General features: G+C 43.8%; 1 long non-coding RNA gene across 1 annotated transcript; it reads right to left on the reverse strand.

The window, feature by feature from the left end:
- Window positions 1-1,402: 1,402 nt before the first annotated feature.
- LOC138645851 (uncharacterized) lies at window positions 1,403-8,472 on the reverse strand. The gene is made up of 3 exons (XR_011314779.1): window positions 6,989-8,472; window positions 3,583-3,659; window positions 1,403-1,690 (listed from the first exon to the last, which is right to left on the reverse strand). It is a non-coding gene; the product is annotated as an uncharacterized lncRNA (long non-coding RNA).
- Window positions 8,473-14,422: the final 5,950 nt, after the last annotated feature.

Here is a 14,422-nt window from a genome sequence, read left to right on the forward strand (position 1 = left end):
TAAAAAAATCGAAGTGTTAATATTTTACTTTAATCAATTAACAAATTGTAAAGTGAATGTACAAAAGAGATATCTACATCAAATCAATATTTGGTGTGACGACCTTTTGCATTCAAAACAGAATCAAAGTATCAATTCTTCTAAGTACACTTGTCACTTGCACACAGTTTTTGAAGGAACTCGGCAGTGAAGTTGTTCCAAACATCTTGGAGAACTGACCACAGATCTTCTGTGGGTGTAGGCTATGAAAATCCAACTGTTTCGTCACGTAATCTGAATCTGAACGTGATGTTGAGATCAGGGTTTGTATACTTTCTATACCATTGCTGCACCATTAAAAGACAAGTCCTTTTCAGGGCGCTGAGGATTGCGGGACCTAATTCTATTAGGGTTTCCCCCCACCTTCTACACTAGTTCCTGCACCCCCTTCCTCCTCCTATATCTCCGAATTGACATCTCATAGCACGTAGTCAATATTAGTATCAAGCTGGAAGCACTGCAGCACTGCCTTCGTGAAGAGGCAAAAGGCTTTGGTGAAACTAATTTGTTTAGGTGTTAAACAGCACACCGCCGCAGAGTTGTGGAAAGTTATAACAGACCAGACAGATCTGTGGCTCTCACCGCTGAACCTACATCCAGGCATGGTCATGTGTGATAATGGTTGTAACCTGGTTGTAGTTCTGAAGTTTGACAATCTCACACACGTACCATGCCTGGCCCACATGCTCAAATTAGTGGTTCAGCGCTCTCTGAAACCTACCCAAATTTGTCTGAGCTACTTGTGAAGGTACGCCACATGTGCACCCATTTTCACAAGCCACCTACAGCTACCGCCGATTTGCAGTGCTGCAGCAGTGCTTGCATGTTCCAGTTTACCGACTGGTCTGTGATGTGACCATGTGATGAAACTCCACATTACGTATGTTGGTAAGGCTTTGTGAGCAGCAGAGGAAAGTAGTTGAATACCAGCTACATCAAGCCCGTTGCTTTTTCTGGTCAGCCTCTGCACAAAACAACCACAGAGTAAACATGGATGTCTGACATCTGTGATGTTCTACAAAATTTTGAGAAATCAACCAAGATGGTGAGCGGTGATGACACCATAATCAGTGTTAGACCAGAGTCACACTAAACAAATGAAAAATCAGTCCGAGTTTCCGTGACAATAGTCGCACGAGTGTAATGCGAGTGTCATGCAAGTACAATCTGATTTTTCACACCTACCGTAGTATCCAATTTACATGTAAATGCAGTGCGCTTGCTATCCGATTACAATGCGATTTTGAGCTTTTATATAGACCAATTCTCTATGTTATTTACACATCGTTTTCAAAGGTAATATTCATGCAAATAGTCATCTGCAAAAGAGTTTAAAAAAACCAACAATATTACTCACCTTTCCGCAGAGATGCTGCTAATCCATTTGTCCCACGACGGGTCTAGCTCTGCTACATCTAGATAGCATAGGGGGAGTAATGGTGTGCACTCAGGTCAAGAACAGGGAGGTGCTGCTAGAACAGACCATGTGGTCCCAATAATCATGTACTGGAAATCACCGCACACTCAGAACTGGTATGATGAAAAAAATGTTACACAAGTTTATTGTGTTTACAGTCAATGTTGCCACAAAATAAAACGTGCTGATAGAAACCCAACGTTTCGACCCTCCCGAGTCTTATTCATGGGGTTACTATGGAAACAAAGAAATAATGTCAGGTTTCAATCCGGTAACATCGACAGAGGCAAAGAAGATGTAATGTGAGAGTAAGCTAAATCATAATATACAAACACACACCAATGGATAAAAATAACTAAGCAAGCATTAATGATATTTACAAACATACAGTGGGGCAAAAAAGTATTTAGTCAGTCAGCAATAGTGCAAGTTCCACCACTTAAAAAGATGAGAGGCGTCTGTAATTTACATCATAGATAGACCTCAACTATGGGAGACAAACTGAGAAAAAAAAATCCAGAAAATCACATTGTCTGTTTTTTTAACAATTTATTTGCATATTATGGTGGAAAATAAGTATTTGGTCAGAAACAAAATTTAATCTCAATACTTTGTAATATATCCTTTGTTGGCAATGACAGAGGTCAAACGTTTTCTGAAAGTCTTCGCAAGGTTGCCACACACTGTTGTTGGTATGTTAGCCCATTCCTCCATGCATATCTCCTCTAGAGCAGTGATGTTTTTGGCTTTTCGCTTGGCAACACGAACTTTCAACTCCCTCCAAAGGTTTTCTATAGGGTTGAGATCTGGAGACTGGCTAGGCCACTCCAGGACCTTGAAATGCTTCTTACGAAGCCACTCCTTCGTTGCCCTGGCGGTGTGCTTTGGATCATTGTCATGTTGAAAGACCCAGCCACGTTTCATCTTCAATGCCCTTGCTGATGGAAGGAGGTTTGCACTCAAAATCTCACGATGCATGGCCCCATTCATTCTTTCATGTACCCGGATCAGTCGTCCTGGCCCCTTTGCAGAGAAACAGCCCCAAAGCATGATGTTTCCACCACCATGCTTTACAGTAGGTATGGTGTTTGATGGATGCAACTCAGTATTCTTTTTCCTCCAAACATGACAAGTTGTGTTTCTACCAAACAGTTCCAGTTTGGTTTCATCAGACCATAGGACATTCTCCCAAAACTCCTCTGGATCATCCAAATGCTCTCTAGCAAACGTCAGACGGGCCCGGACATGTACTGGCTTAAGCAGTGGGACACGTCTGGCACTGCAGGATCTGAATCCATGGTTACATTGTTACATTACTGTTACATTGGTCCCAGCTCTCTGCAGTTCATTCACTAGGTCCCCCCGCGTGGTTCTGGGATTTTTGCTCACTGTTCTTGTGATCATTCTGACCCCACGGGGTGGGATTTTGCGTGGAGCCCCAGATCGAGGGAGATTATCAGTGGTCTTGTATGTCTTCCATTTTCTAATTATTGCTCCCACTGTTGATTTTTTCACTCCAAGCTGGTTGGCTATAGCAGATTCAGTCTTCCCAGCCTGGTCCAGGGCTACAATTTTGTTTCTGGTGTCCTTTGACAGCTCTGTGTTCTTCACCATAGTGGAGTTTGGAGTCAGACTGTTTGAGGGTGTGCACAGGTGTCTTTTTATACTGATAACAAGTTTAAACAGGTGCCATTACTACAGGTAATGAGTGGAGGAAAGAGGAGACTCCTAAATAAGAAGTTACAGGCCTGTGAGAGCCAGAAATCTTGATTGTTTGTTTCTGACCAAATACTTATTTTCCACCATAATATGCAAATAAAATGTTAAAAAAACAGACAATGTGATTTTCTGGATTTTTTTTTCTCAGTTTGGCTCCCATAGTTGAGGTCTACCTATGATGTAAATTACAGACGCCTCTCATCTTTTTAAGTGGTGGAACTTGCACTATTGCTGACTGACTAAATACTTTTTTGCCCCACTGTATACAGGTATATTTACAAAGGGAGAGGAGCCAGAGATGGTAAGAGACTAACACTGCAGAGCAACAATATTTGAGTCACAGTTGTATGCGAAATTAACCTGAATAGGGGATGTTGGAGATAAAAGGTGTCATATAAGCTAGTTACCTTGTTTTACGATTAGACACATATAGGAGTGGCAGACGTAGAGTAGAAGCAAAGATCCCTTGGCGTATAAATTGTCACTGTGATGGATGATAGAACAATAAAGTTACATAGGGATAAGTGCAAACAGAAAATGTAGGACATCTAGAAGTAGGTAGGGTCCCCTGGCATGCAGAGTGCGGATGGTAATAATGAAGGGAAAGTATAGTGGGAGAGGGATGGGATATGGGGTAGGGTACTATGCCTTTCAGTACTACTGAACCCCCCTGGTACTACAGGGTTACTGGTCCCCAGAGGTGCTATGGTGATCGTATAACTGGAGAGTAAGCATTATATAGTGATCTTGTTACCTTGGCAAGGATTGGGACGGGGACATATAGATTCCCAGTGAGGGATTGTCACGTCCTAAGTGGGCCTGTGGAAGACATTCCGTGATATAGCATAGTCTGTAGAGGCAGTGGTGGCGCAGCAGGGTGGGTTGGAGGGGAGTAAGTACCTGTTATGCCTGGTTGTCCCTTGTGAGCGGCGCTCCCGCGCCCTGCTGGATGTGGCCTGTGAGAATGGGGGAGGCGGCCGGTTTAAGTGCTGTCGCGGGCACCACCGTACCGGAAGTACGGCCCCTACAACCGGAAGTGATGTGGTGCTCTGTGCCAGAGCTACTGCGCATGCGCACTCGGCGCTGCGTGTATGTAAGGGCATGATGCCAGAAGATGGGCATGTTCAGCTGTGGTCACATGCACCAATGGGATATTTGTGTGAGCCTCTATGTATGAGCCAGGGAACATTCTGTATGCGTCTATAAGTATATGCACATATACAAAATACATGTGCACGCCCGAGGGCGTGATGCATGTGTCCATAGGTAAATTAGGGATGCCAGAGGTGTTACTGGGCCTGTATGAAAGAGACCCTTATAGAGGTAGGACGAACGGAACAGAATGACAGAACGTGGCAAAAACTGTATATAGAGGGAATGTACCCTATTAAACTGGTAGATCCTAATAAATCTTGATAGAGTGGAAGGGAGAATAAGGGTGTAGGGGGAAACTCACCTAGAGAACCGTGGGCTCAACGTGTCTTAAAAAAGGGGAAGAATTAGTGGAGCATTACAGCAGCCAATCTATATCTCTGTTGAGGCCCTTGGGAGTTAGCGTCTCCAGTTTGTGAATCCAGAATGTCTCCCTCAATTTGAGCAATTAGATATGGTTGCCCCCCCCCCCCCCCTCCTTGGTCTAGGTACCTGTTCGATTACTTGGTATTTTAATTGCACTACCATATGCCTAACTTTAAGAAAGTGCTCGGGAATGGGTAACCATGTTTTGCCACAACGGATAGTAGATTTGTGGCTTGCTATACAATCTTTGACATGTTGTGTCGTTTCCCCCACATAAAGGAGGCCGCAGGGACATTTTATAATATAGATCACAAAGTTGGAGTCACAAGTATGATAGCCGTGGATGGGTTATGTTTTGCCCGTTCTAGGGTGTGTGACACTATCCGACTTGATGACGTTAGAACAGGAGGCACAACTGAGGCAGGGGAACGTACCATGGTGGCGTATTGTTAATACGCTTTGGCTGGTAGTCGGGCGTGAGCTGCCTATGTCTGCCCGGACTAATCTGTCCTTGATGTTAGGAGCTCTTCTATTGCACATAAGGGCTGGTACTGAGAAGCTTGTAATGTTTGGATAGGCCTTTGTCAGTAATGGCCAGTGCTTCTTGATGACAGACTCTATTTTGGGCATAAAGGGATGAAAGGTATGAACAAACGGTACCCTGTCCCTGTTGGCTCGTCTCTGGATCGGTGATTGAGGTTGAAGTGCTCGTGACTTTTCGTGATCAAGTAGGTGTTGGGGGTAATTCCTTTCCCTAAACTTTTGGGACATGTTCTCCAGACGTGTAGGGAGCATGTCAGGATTGGAGACTATCTTGGCTACTCTGGAGAATTGGGAGCGAGGAAGACTGTCGCGTGTGGCTTTAGGGTGGCTGCTTGAGTAATGTAGGAGACCATTACAGTCTGTTCATTTTGAATATACAGTAGGTTAGTGGAGAGGTGGCCCTGGTTGTCTTTGCATACAAGGGTGTATAGAAAAGAAATCTGTTTTGAGTCATAATGTATGGTGAATTGGAGTTCACGGTAGACTGAATTTAGAAATTGGTGAAATGCTTGTAGTGAGTCAGTTGGTCCTGTCCAGATGAAAAAAATATCATCTATGTAGTGGTGATAACAGCTAATGTACTGTTCAAATCTATCGTCTGTGTAAATAAAATCCTCCTCAAATGAGTTCATAAATGAGTTTGCGTACGCGGGTGCGACGTTTGAGCCCATCGCGGTCCCCTGTCATTGGATGTAAAAAGTGTCCTCATATAGAAAAAAGTTTTCTTATAGCACTAGTTTAAGTAGGTCCAGACACAGTTGTATGGAGCTAATGGACATATTGGAGGTTTCCAGTAGTGATTTAGATGCTTGGATACCCTTTTCATGGGAATTGGAGGTATAAAGACTATTTACGTCCATGGTAACCAAGAGACTATCTGGTGGTATCATATCTAGCTGTCTGATTATGTTGAGGAAGTGCCCTGTGTCCAGTAAGTATGATCTGGTGGTCCTGGCTAGTGGTGTTAGAACCTTTTCTAGAAAGACAGACAGAGGTGAAAATATTGAGTCCGTGGATGCCACAATGGGACGGCCCGGAGGATTAGTTAAGGTTTTGTGAATTTTAGGGAGGACGTAGAAAACTGGGGTTGTTGTATGGGGGTTAGAGAGGAACTTGGCTGTCTGTTGATCTATCATGCCATTGTCAGTATAGATGTTAATGACTGACTGGATTTTGTTTTGGATCTCAAATATGGGGTCCCTTGGAATGATTCTATATGTGTTACTGTCCGATAGTTGACGTAGTACCTCGTTAGAGTATAGGGTACGGTCCATAATGACCGTGGCCCCACCTTTGTCTGCTGGTTTAATAATTATAGATTTGTTGTTCTGAAGAGATGTAAGGGCTTGTTTCTCAGATGGTGTTAGGTTTGTATGTGTGGGAAAAAAAACAAACGATGTTGGTGTGACAAATCCTTAACATCTCTATCAACAAAGGAGATAAATGTTTCGGTAGCGTGGAACGTCTGCGGTGGGTTGAATGAACTGGGGTTCCTTAGTCCCAATGATGAGAGGGGGATTTCCGCAACAGAGACGTCCCCGTTAGGAGACACTCTGTTCTCGGAGCTCCCGGCCAAAGTCCAAAAGTGAGTCTTGAGCCTCACTAGACGATAGAATCGTTACAGGTCCCTCTCCAGCTGGAAGTTGTCCCAGTTGGGAGTAGGACAAAAGGATAGTCCTTTCTGGAGCAAGTTCAGTTTCGCAGGGGAGAGCGTGTAACCCGAGATTTTGACAACTAGATTAGGGATCTTACCTGTGAACGGGTTGTCATTCTTTCTCGATCTTCTCGTTGGTCAGTACACTGGTGACCTCCCCTGCAGCCTTTCGGTAAAAAACGGGGTCTGTTGGAGCCTGTGGAAGAGTCGCTTTCTGTGCTGAAGGAACCTGTGTTGCGCTGGTATGGACGGCGCCATCGGTTGTTTCCTGAAGTATCGCTCCATTTGTAGACTCTATTGTGGGTATAGTCGTCGTTGTCCCGTTGGAACTTTTGTCATTTCCTCTCCTGTAGGAACTTCTGGTGGTCCACAAGGATCTTGTCCGTCTTATCTTTAAGGCTGGTCCAGTCGGTAGAGGCCAAGGTAGAAGATAGTTGAGTTTCTATGGCTTGGATATTCTCCTTCGTTTCAGTGATTGCTTTCTGTAAAAATTCAATGGTTAGTATTATAATGTCCAAGGAACACTTATTCAATATCCTCTTATACTTGTCGCAAAAATCGGGTTTTTAGAAAAAAGAGTCGGGCGCAAATTACATCTCAGACCCCTCGGGATCTTGCCCTGTTTGTGGTATTCTGCCAAAGTTATGCAATGTAGATCGTAGGATAACAGCTTGCGTTGCTTTTTCTCGTAGTCTCTCGTCCTCAATTCATGGAGGGGAGTCTTCAAGAACTCTCTTGAAGTGAAAACTTGGGAAAGAATGTTAGAACTGGTTGCAATATCGTATGCAAAGGTGTCTGACGACATCTGGTGGACCGGTGCTACACCAAGCAAAAAGTCATAGGGGGAGTAATGGTGTGCACTCAGGTCAAGAACAGGGAGGTGCTGCTAGAACAGACCATGTGGTCCCAATAATCATGTACTGGAGATCACCGCACACTCAGAACCGGTATGATGAAAAAAATGTTACACAAGTTTATTGTGTTTACAGTCAATGTTGCCACAAAAGAAAACGTGCTGATAGAAACCCAACGTTTCGACCCTCCCGGGTCTTCTTCATGGGGTTACTACGGAAACAAAGAAATAATGTCAGGTTTAAATCCGGTAACATCGACAGAGGCAAAGAAGATGTAACGTGAGAATAAGCTAAATCATAATATACAAACACACACACCAATGGATAAAAATAACTGGGCAAGCATTAATGATATTTACAAACATATACAGGTATATTTACAAAGGGAGAGGAGCCAGAGATGGTAAGAGACTAACACTGCAGAGCAACATTATTTGATTCACAGTTGTATGTGACATTAACCTGAATAGGGGATGTTGCAGATGAAAGGTGTCATATAAGCTAGTTACCTTGTTTAACGATTAGACACATATAGGAGTGGCAGACGTAGAGTAGAAGCAAAGATCCCTTGGCGTATAAATTGTCCTCCATACATTATTATGGGCACCACATAGTCCTCCATACAGAGTAATGAGCCCCATATATTGCTTCATACAGAATAATGAGCTCCATATATAGCTCCTTACAGTGTAATAATCCCCATGTATTGCTCCATACAAAATAATGAGCCTCATATATTGCTCTATACAGTATTATGGACACCCCATACAATGCTCTAAACAGAATAATGAGCCCTATATATTGTTCCATACAGTATTATGGGCACCACATAGTGATCCACACAGAATAATGAGCCCCATAAATTGCTCCATACGGTATTATGGGCACCACATAGTGCTCCATATGGAATAATGAGCCCCATATATTGCGCCATACAGTATTATGGGCACCACATAGTGCTCCATACAGAATAATGAGCCCTATATATTGCGCCATACAGTATTATGGGCACCACATAGTGCTCCATACAGAATAATGAGCCCCATATAATGCTCCATATATAATGAACCCCATATGATGCTCCATATATAATGGGGCCTATATATGATGCTCCAGTATATGATGGGCCCCATGTAATGCTCCATATATAATGGGCCCCATATATGATGCTCCAATAAATGATGGGCCCCATATAATGATCCATATATAATGGACCCCATATATGATGCTCCAGTGTATGATGTCCCCATATATTGCTCCAAACATAAAGAAATGAAATACTCACCTCTCCTCACTGACTGCTGCTCTGCTTCTGGACTCCTCAGTGTCGCCGTCTTCCTGCTCTCTGCACTGTGACTGCTCAGACAGAGGGTGCACAGACGTGCAGTCATCACGCCATCTGACCCAAAATGTCACAGTCAGAGAACGCAGAAGAAGCCGCAGTGGTGAAATGGAGAGAGGTACTGCAAGTAGTGGGGTCCTGAGCAAGTGAGGGTGCCCACTCGCGGGCGACATCACAGGCACAGGCACCAGGCCCCCATAGCACGCCGGTGTCCCTGACGGCGAGTGGGCCCACCATCTGCTCACAGCCTTGGCACTTGCATGGGTGCACCGGAAGCTGACGCCGGTCCTGCCTCCAAACCATCAGTATACTCCCATGTAAGACTTAATTCCCTGCCTAACCAGCCCTTAATAACTTTATCCACTGAAAACAAGGTTTAAAAAAAAGAATTTATAAGGTCCTTGTATGCTATGCTAATTAGGGCTTTGACTATTCGATGGGGAATTAGTTTCTGTCATCACCAGCTCCTGTGAATCTCACGAAGTGTCACTGTGCCTCTGTAACTAGGTGTACACTTCCCGACTTCAGGGGGGTAGTGCACATGACCAGAAGTACAGAAGGCGGCTCACGTCCATGGAGGAGACGAAAAACTGTCGGACTCAGCAGGAACAAGACTCAGCTGGCATAATGACATGAGTGAATAATGCACACAGATACACAAGATTTGCAGAAGCTAGAGATGACGTCAGCTCCTGTAAATTATGTTGTCACGCCCACAGGGGTGTGATAACATGGAAAGGAGGCTGAATACTCTGGGGAAACTAACACCCCATCGACTAGTCAAAGCTCTAATGAACATTGAATAAGGGGACCTTATAAATGCTTTTTTAAAACCTGGTTTCGACTAAATAATGTTGTTCAGGGCTGGTGAATGCTGCGGGGTTGGAGGCCATGGGGGGCCTGACAGGTTCCCTTTAAGTTTACTTATCAGTCTCTAGAACATATGAATTTTAAAGTTTGGCTAAACTTTCTGATGGGAGCCTTCCAAACAGGCATACCTGTGATCTTTGATTTACATATTACATAACATTATGATTTAGTGCAAACTAATGTACAAATATGGCTTGATCTAGACTTAGTAATACTTCATTTAAATTTAGGAAAAATATATAGGATACTGGACATTCTTATTAATTTATTATTCATTCACTCACAAAGCCCATAAGACCCAGAGATCCAGTCTTTTACAAAAGGGTCCCTTACCCCTTGCTAATGCTTAGCTGCTCATTTGCTCCCTCCATGATGAGGAGCTGTAGATTGCTCAATTACATCTGTTTAGAGCTGCGCAAGTGCTTGAAACAAGAATAATTTGGCCAATTTTTCATCTTCCAGATTATTTTCTTCTTCTCCTCCTCCTCTTCTCATCATATCTTTGGTATTTGTAAGTGAGGAATCAATAGGGAGGAGTAGGCGATTGACGCCTATGTCAAAGTATCCCAAACATTTCCTAGTCTAGCTCTGCACTATCTATCTATCTATCTATCTATCTATCATCTATCAATCGATCCATCTCTATCAATAAATCTATTTATCAAAACAATATGCAGATATGGAGTATGAGAACGCTAATGTTTCAATTTGATACATCATTAACCCAAAGACAATCCTGTTCCTCAGAAAATAATATTCACAGTGATTGTTGTACTGTATGAATGCAGATTAACATGTGATGGCTTAGGTTACTATCAGCAGTATGGGGAGTCCCTTCCTCCATGGTTAATGGTATCCTTGGTGTTGTCATTTTTGGTTAGTGACGTGACTGTCATACTGTCAATGATTTAACTTTCACTGCCCAGCTATAAAACATACAAAAGGAGACAATAAATCATTGCAATAAAAGTATATTTGCTGGTGAACTCCGTGACATAATGCATAGTGGGTTAAAGTGCCCCACCACATTGTGCAATAATCATAAAAAGAGTCATTTATTGCACAATAATACAACAGTCTAGTAAACTCTTATCACATATTCTGCTTACATAACTGGATCATCTGGTGACAAACCTGTAAAAATCCAGTTTTTGTCAGTTTGTTTTGAAGCACGGAATTAAGACTTTCCTTAGCGAGCACGCAAATCCTGAATACGGCACTTATGAATGCTTTTTTGTCATTAATTCCAAAATATTGGTTTTCAGCATTGCATGCTATGATATAAATATACCTCCCAACGGTCTCGAATCCTGTGAGACAGTCTGTGAATTTGGGGAGAAGTCCCACTGTCTCGGGAGGTCATAGATGTGTCACAACTTCAATTGTATCTGTGTCCTAAGCAAACAGATACAATTAAATATAACAGTGGAGCAAAAATACAACAAATCATTTCTCTTCCATTCAGTCTATGTAGAGACTGAAGGTTCTGTGGGACATTCGGGGAGGATTATACTGTGTGCGTGGGACACAGGAAGCATCATACTATGTGGAGATCATCTTACTGTGTGTAGGGGGGCTGTGGGACATCATACTTTGTGGTGGAAACTGAAGGCATCAAACTCTATTGGCATCATGATACTATGTTGGGGCTGTAATGGAATTACAATGTGTGGGGGCAGTGGGTGCATCATACTATGTGAGGTTAATCATCTTGTGTGGGGCATCATACTGTGTGGGGATTTAGGCATCATGATACTGCATAGAATTTGTGGGGCATCAGACAGTGTGGAGATTGTGGGTCATCTTACTGTGGTGGTGTTAAGGGGACATCGTACTGTATGGGTAGATATAGGGGTATCATGCTGTGTCTGGGGCATCATACGGTGTGTAAGGGCTTTGCCCCTTCTGTCTGCCATACTACAGGTTGTGACGCTAGTCACAACTCATGGACAGACTGCCAGGCAGAGAAGTCAGAGGTTCCAGGGTCAGTACTAAGGGAGCACGTAGATAACCAAGGGAAAAGACAAAGTTGTAAGTCAGGTCACTTCAAGGGTTGAAATACCAGGAGATAGAAGATCTAAGCAAAAGGACAAGACAAAGGGATAGTCAGAACACGATCCAAAGGGTTAGGCAGCAGAGTATCGGCACTCAGAACAACAGAATCAGGCAAACACTCAGCCGAGCTGTCAACTAAAACACCAACAACTCCGAATGACCCAGTTTCCTTAGGACAGAATAACAATCACTCATTGAACAGAGGAATCGTGACAGTGGTTCTGAGTTTGAATTATTGGAAAGACCCTTCTCCAAGAACAGCAAGTAACTAACTATATATGAAGGCATCTAATGAGCACAGACTTTGGCCCTTCACCCATTGCCCTAAAGCTACCGTCACACTGAACGATATCGCTAGCGATCCTTGACGTTGCAGCGTCCTGGCTAGTGATATCGTTGAGTTTGACACGCAGCAGCGATCAGGATCCTGCTGTGCCATCGTTGGTCGGCGCAAAAAGTCCAGAACTTTATTTCGTCGCTGGACCTCCCGCAGACATCGCTGAATCGCGTGTGTGACGCCGATTCAGCGATGTCTTCACTGGTAACCAGGGTAAACATCGGGCTACTAAGCGCAGGGCCGCGCTTAGTAACCCGATGTTTATCCTGGTTACCAGCGTAAACGTAAAAAAAACAAACACTACATACTTACATTCCATGTCTGTCCTCCGGCGCTGTGCTTCTCTGCACTGGCTGTGAGCGCCGGCCAGCCGGAAAGCACAGCGGTGACGTCACCGCTCTGCTTTCCGGCTGGCCGGCGCTGACAGTGCAGAGGAAAGCACAGCGCCGGAGGACAGACACGGAATGTAAGTATGTAGTGTTTGTTTGTTTTTTACGTTTACACTGGTAACCAGGGTAAACATCGGGTTACTAAGCGTGGCCCTGCGCTTAGTAACCCGATGTTTACCCTGGTTACCAGGGGACTTCGGGATCGTTGGTCGCTGGAGAGCTGTCTGTGTGACAGCTCTCCAGCGACCAAACAGCGACACTGCAGCGATCGACATAGTTGTCGGTATCGCTGCAGCGTCGCTTAGTGTGACCGTACCCTAAGCCATGGGAAGAAAATCTACACTGGAAGAAAAAAAGAATGATCATAGCAGCACCCTGACTGAAACTTTCAAAGTGACTGTGCCACCCTCCTCCATGGGATACTATGTAACGGAATATGCTTCACATTCGCCGTCTCTGTGACCTGTCTTCCCTATACACAAGAATATTTTCCCTGCCGTGTACTCCTGTGTAACCAGACAGCACTGGCAGCTATTTATCTTCATCCAAAAAAATGATGGCAGCAGAGACGTTTTGTTCCAAGTGTGGAACTTTCTCAAGGAACTTGAAAAAGTTCCACTCTTGGAACAAAATGTCACCCTGGTTTGATGGGTCAGTAAACCATGATATTTTGGACTTTTGGAGTGCTGCCTTCATCTTTTTTTGGATGTGTTTTGAGGTTTGGTTTTGCCTCGTAGGCTTTGAACCCGCTTATAATCTTTTGCCTTCACTGGTGCTGCACCTATACTTTGCTATTTATATATACAGTGGGGAAAAAAGTATTTAGTCAGCGACAAATTGTGCAAATTCTCCCACTTAAAAAGATGAGAGAGGCCTGTAATTGACATTATAGGTAGACCACAACTATGAGAGTCAAAATGAGAAAACAAATCCAGAAAATCACCTTGTCTGATTTGGCAAGATTTATTTTGCAAATTATGGTGGAAAATAAGTATTTGGTCACCTAAAAACATGCAAGGTTTCTGGCTCTCACAGACCTGTAACTTCTTTAAGAGGCTCCTGTGTCCTCCACTCATTACCTGTAGTAATGGCACCTGTTTGAACTTGTTATCAGTATAAAATACACCTGTCCACAACCTCAAACAGTAACACTCCAAACTCCACTATGGTGAAGACCAAGGAGCTGTCGCAGGACACCAGAAACAAAATCGTAGCCCTGCACCAGGCTTGGAAGACTGAATCTGCAATAGGCGAGCAGCTTGGGGTGAATCAACTGTGGGAGCAATAATTAGAAAATGGAAGACATACAAGACCACTGATAATCTCCCTCGATTTGAGGCTCTACGCAAGATCTCACCCCATGGGGTCAAAATGATCACAAGAATGGTGAGCAAAAATTCCAGAACCACGCGGGGGGACCTAGTGAATGAACTGCAGAGAGCTGGTACCACTGTAACAAAGGCTACCATCAGTAACACACTATGCTACCAGGGACTCAGATCCTGCAGTGCATGATGTGTCCCCCTGCTTCAACAAGTACATGTCCGGGCACATCTGAAGTTTGCTAGAGAGCATTTGGATTATCCAGAAGAGTATTGGGAGAATGTCATGGATGGGTCTTTCAGCATGATAATGATCCCAATTACACCGCCAGGGCAACGAAGGAGTGGCTTCATAAAAAGTAT

Source organism: Ranitomeya imitator, chromosome 7 (assembly GCF_032444005.1).
Source record: "Ranitomeya imitator isolate aRanImi1 chromosome 7, aRanImi1.pri, whole genome shotgun sequence".
Classification (NCBI taxonomy): domain Eukaryota; kingdom Metazoa; phylum Chordata; class Amphibia; order Anura; family Dendrobatidae; genus Ranitomeya; species Ranitomeya imitator.